At 36.1% G+C, this 5,578-nt stretch overlaps 1 long non-coding RNA gene across 2 annotated transcripts in view; it reads left to right on the forward strand.

Moving 5' to 3' along the window:
- Positions 1 to 5,578, forward strand: part of LOC117115279 — a 22,850-nt gene that overhangs the window by 10,643 nt on the left and 6,629 nt on the right. Inside the window, exon 2 of one of the 2 annotated variants that reach the window (XR_004446535.1) lies at positions 2,240 to 2,345. This is a non-coding gene — a long non-coding RNA (uncharacterized LOC117115279). Of the gene's footprint in view, positions 1 to 2,234; positions 2,346 to 5,578 lie in introns of those variants that run through there. The other variant, XR_004446534.1, reaches the window with a different exon arrangement.

Here is a 5,578-nt window from a genome sequence, read left to right on the forward strand (position 1 = left end):
TATGTATGTTTTATTTTATTCCTGTATGTATAATATTGTATTGAGATTGTATTGTACCTTGATAACAATAAAATTATTTTTACATTAAAAACATAGTTTTTCCCACAATAATGGACGCCATCTTGGAATTTATCATGATGACGTCATCATTCCAATCAAATTTTTTAATGAGAGTGATGAGTAACTATATAGCCAAGATTTTGATACATTTCATATCCACAGTATATGTAAAAGTGACCAAAAACATAAAGTTATTTCCCCTACCCCCATTTTAAATAGTTTAAAATAGGGTAATTTAGGCCAAAATTTCAAAGTGCTGTAAAAAAAATTGCCCAAGCCCTAGGCATGGGGATTTTTTTTCTGAGACACTATAGGGTATGTTGATTCAGAAAAACCAAAAATTAATTTTCCTTTACTTTTTTCCCGCTAAAATTCATTTCAGCAGTTTTACAACCAGGCTAAAACAACATTCTTCTGACTCATTGATCATAGTTAAAGAAATACATATTCTACAATTCAGCAATTTAAGTTTGTCCAATAAGTTTAATTATTTCATACAGAAATTGCAACAAAACCGAGTTACAGTCTGAAGTGTACCTCAAAATCAACGACGATCTATTAGTCAGCTCTGGCGATTTGCCTAAGCGATAAGCCTAGGCCCCCTAGAAGGGCTCTCAAAACTCTTCATATTTTTAGTCTGAATGGATATAATAATAATAATATGTCGTTCTTATATAGCGCTTAATGCCTTAACAAAGCCTCTAAGCGCTTCACATTATTGTAAATCGAATCAACCTTAATCTCAAATCTATGAATCATTTGTATAAATTGTCTACAAAGTATCTTCTATGCTAACTTCATTACATTTTTAACAATTTAATATGCACTACTTTCGACATCACTCGATTAACATTAGCATAGTTCTTCGTGCGATGTTTTTATTTTTTCATACCCACTAAAGGAAATTGTGATGACGTCATCTTTGGTGAATAATTTGGTGTATTGCATATTATTTTAGAACCTTTGGAAATTGAAAAATGTTAGAAGAATATTAGTGACCACCCTAGTCCAGTGGTGGACCGTAGGGTAAATTGCAGGGTATGCTAGATATTGGCATATCTAGGATGTACAAGGGGCCGCACGTCCTCCCCCTACCTCTTAAAAAAAAACTCACCCATCCCCCAGTTGCGCCCCCGCCGACAAATCATGCTCAAGTAATTAAAAATCACCTCGTATCCCCTCATAATCACCGATCCCCCACTTTACCTTCCTGACACCATCAGCTCCCTTCCATTTTAAGACCTGCCACTGATGCTAGGGCCTGCTAGTGATAGGAAAAGTTTGGAAGCCTACTACTATACAGAATCAGATTGCGTTTTATAGTCAAAATACAATGCATGTTATTTTTAATACCTGCATGGTTGTCCTCTCTTCAAAAGAATTCTTATTCCTGTACTTTAACAAATTTCAATTCAAATAATAATAATTCAAAGTTTCTTCTATACCGGTCATATGTATGTAAATATATTCTTGTAGATAGAATACCCGATCGGCAGTGGAGGTCCCGATTTGTGAGAAGAGCATGCGCACGTTGGAAGCACTGCTTCCATTCCAGTGTTAAATTGGTTATTCTGACGCCACCACACGGTTGTCACAATAGCAAATTTAAGCGTTGTAGGGTATGCTCTGACTTCCATTGACTCACTGAATATGTGATTGGCTGATATCAAAGACCAGCCATGCGGAAATTCTAAGTACAATGCGATAGTCCCGACTGTGACTTATCCTAGGTACCAAAGTAGGCCAAATGTTGAAAAAATTTACTATTCCAATGAATAGCATTCCACTCGAAAAATTAGGGTGTATAAGATCCTGACTAAGAAATGCTAAATAAAGCGGAGAAACTGTACTAATATATTTTTTTTATTTGTTTTAGCCAGGGTATGCACTGCATACCTTGCTTGCCTTGACGGTCCGCCACTGCCCTAGTCTCCATGTAGAATTATGGAAATTCAAAAGACAACTTTATGAATACAAAGCTAATATCAAAAAATTGTGTTAAACCTTTTTGTTGGTCAAAGTCAAGAACACCCATTTTTTAAATTTTGAATCATAACATAATGTTGATGAGTAACCTTTAAAATTAAGATAAGGGCTGTGATCAGTGCTAATAATAACAATGCTATTGTAATACTGCATTATTATACTGAGTTGTACTATGTTGTTTTTTAGTATTAAGGTCATTTACAAGATGGAAGGCAGCTGACTCGTGTGGTACATAATGCAAGAATTCCTTTCATACATAATCGATAAAAGCTAAAATGGTGCCTGAGGATCATTACCAAGTAAGGATTATGAATCTTGTTAAACTCATTCCTAGATCACAGCATATCACACCCACACTAACAGAATTGCATTAAAGATTTTTTCCTTGTATACAAGACACTTCACCACTGGGCAACTTACAGCATGTAAAAGAACACGCCAAACTACTTAAAACACTTTTCACACCCAAATGCCGTTTAACAATTTTTGGGGTAAGGTCTTTTAGTGTTGCCGCTCTAAACTGTGGAATGATCACCCAGTTTATATTCGCGAGTCTCCTTCCTTGGCTACTTTTAAGAAGCAGCTTAAAACTCAACCTTTTTGCATCCTTATGATCCCATGTTTTCTCCTATGAACTGTCTTGTTTCTCACCTCTGTTTTTTGGTAGGCTAGTTAGATGCCAAAACAATTACAGCACCTAATGGAAGTACTGACCACCAGTGGTTTCAAATTGCCTAGAAAACAGTGCAATGGTTGTGGTTCCTTGCACTAATCTGTTTATGTGGTTTTCCATTTTTTTGGTTAATTTTAGAATAGTCTGTTCTATTTTATTTTCTCTATTCTCTGAATCTATCAAATTTTCTGCTTTTCCTTTACCTTGTGTATTTGCACCTTATAAATCAACCTATTACTATTATTGTCTCGGTTGGCCTATATTATTTCTGTGTAATTTTAATCTTATGGCTTGAAACATAAGTAATGTGTTAGAAATCCATGAGGAAAAAAAAAAAAGATACACTTGTGCACAAGCAATGGTATAAGCTCGGCCTTAATCATATCGGCTATCCCTACACAGGCCTAGCCTAGCCTATGATGTCGATGAGAGATAGGCCTACACCTAGGTGCCTACAGTAGGCTCAGGTTTAGTTAGCATAGCTAGAGCCTATCCTCTATCTCGAGAATCTTGGTCGATATGGATCGGGTCATTATGGCTATTCTTCAGCAATGCTATAGTGCAGCGTTCCGCAAACTTTTTACATGACGGCCTGCTGTATTTACGATGGCACCAAACCGCGGCCCAGCAGCCCAGCTGCGCCAGGGACCAACATACCAAATCTTGGCAAGAACTTTTGATCATGAAGCCTCCATGTATATACAATATTTTGACATCATTATCTGTTCTCGTAGTGATAAAATTTTATTGTATACAAATTAAATATTATTTATTAAAAAAATAATGCCGTACATTTGTGTTTGCCCCCCCCCCCCGCCCCACCCCCCTCCCCCGACAATTGTTGATTGTTTTTCTTTCTACCCTGATTCAACCAAACACAGTTCAGCCACACATGTCATAGCAGGGCCGTGGCCACGAGAATGGAAATGGTCAGGTTGCGAGCCAAGCACGAGCACTGATGATTGGGGCTAGGGGGCCGCCAAGGGCCCTGGGTCGGAGTTCAGAGTTCTGGGGCCATTAAACTGTAATATTACTGTAAACCATTAAACTGTAATATTATTACATTAAGCCATTAAACTGTAATATTATTAACTAAGACCAATCAACACATAACATAAAACATTTACATATCAAAATTATTATGTTTATCTTTCCTCGTCTATGCTTGCATAAAACGTGATTTGGATTTGGATGATATTGATAAACAATTGAAATTCTCTGTACAATATTATGCTAAACATTTACAGAGTGGACTTCCTTATGTTGTGGTCATATTAGACTGTCAGGGGTTTATTTAAGAATTTGAGTAGCAGGAGAAATTTGAAAGTAACAGGAGAGTAAAATGAAATAGGCCGGCGGTATAGGGGGGCCGCCTAGGCCCCCATCGCGGTCCAGGGGCAGAGCCCTGGTCGGGGGTCAAGGGGGCGGAAGCGGAATGTAGGTAAGAATGGCCCCGGAAAAAATGGCCCCAGAAAAAATGGCCCCGGAAAAAATGGCCCCAGAAAAAATGGCCCCGGTAAAAATGGCCCCATATGACAGGTAGGTAAAAATGGCCCCAATGAAAAATTCGGTAATAGAAATGATATATATTTTTTTTAATCTTCATATATTTAAATACTGTATAAGCAAGAATTGAATCAAGAAATAAAAAATGGCCCTCAATTATAAAATTAAAGAAAAAAAAAATAAACAAATGTTGTAAAATACCTTGTAGCAAAAATTTAATTAATAAATCAACATAAAGAATATGCATATTTGAGAACTAAAATAAATTAGTTTTTAGCTCCTATGTATAGCTCTGGGAGTAGGTCTAAGTATTTTTTAAAATTATTAATATTATTAGATATTATTACTATATTTGCGGACGTATTACTGTCATGGATAACATCAACAACAAATCTAAATTGACGAGCACAAACATTTTAAAACGGAAAAACTGTACAGTAAAATGTACAATAGTCAGCGAGTTTGTCAAACAAGGTATAAAAAAAGTCTCGTCTTGGGTAGCATCTTTTTAAAGAAAATCATTAATTTCATTAAAAAAAACACAAGTTACTGATTGATTAAATAATTTTATTTTAAATAAGAAATGATGCACAGTAAAGGTAACATAGGACAACATTTAAAAGATCATTATATTAGTGCTACTGAAACTGTTAATTATTTCAAGGTTTTATCTAAGTGCAAATCCAAGTTTAATTGTTTATTTAAAGAAACAACTCATCAAAGAACTGAAACCTACACTTAACAAACAAACTGATTCAGTCAAAGCCAAACTGTTTATCTAGTTAATCTGCTAAGAAGGGCTAATTATTGCTTAGCTCCATTGTGGCTCCACACAGTAGAGTAGTATGGTTCGTTTATGAGGCACGCAGCACATGAGGCGGTATCAGCCGTTTATTTCAAAAACAGCTAAATTTCCAGATATTTTGTGTCAGGTATGTGTGATTACTCATATACCATATGAGTAAGTGGCTGATAATGGTATTTTGGTACAAAACCATTTATTTTTGATAAATTTTTGTAACAACAATCAAGGTAATTGCTAGGCCAAAGAAGCAAGCTTTCTAAGCCGTCCACCACCAGCCTGAATTGTTTATCAGTACTGTGTCTACTTCCTGCTTGGGTAATTAAGGCCCTTCAATGCAAGCCTGAAAACAATGGGAGACTCAGCAGAGAACAATGCTTCTACCATGATGGAAACGCATGGTCAAAAGGAAACATATAATAATAGGCCTAGCCAAGAGGGAGAAAACCAAGAAGAGAATTTGTTTGTAACATTCCAAGACAGTCAAACTACTACAATCAAGTGTATCTCGAATTGCCAATTTGAGAATATTGAAAAGGGCAAGTCTCTGG

This window comes from Anneissia japonica, unplaced genomic scaffold (genome assembly GCF_011630105.1).
Source record: "Anneissia japonica isolate Jap-2015-1 unplaced genomic scaffold, ASM1163010v1 scaffold550_len331619_cov169, whole genome shotgun sequence".
Lineage (NCBI taxonomy): Eukaryota > Metazoa > Echinodermata > Crinoidea > Comatulida > Comatulidae > Anneissia > Anneissia japonica.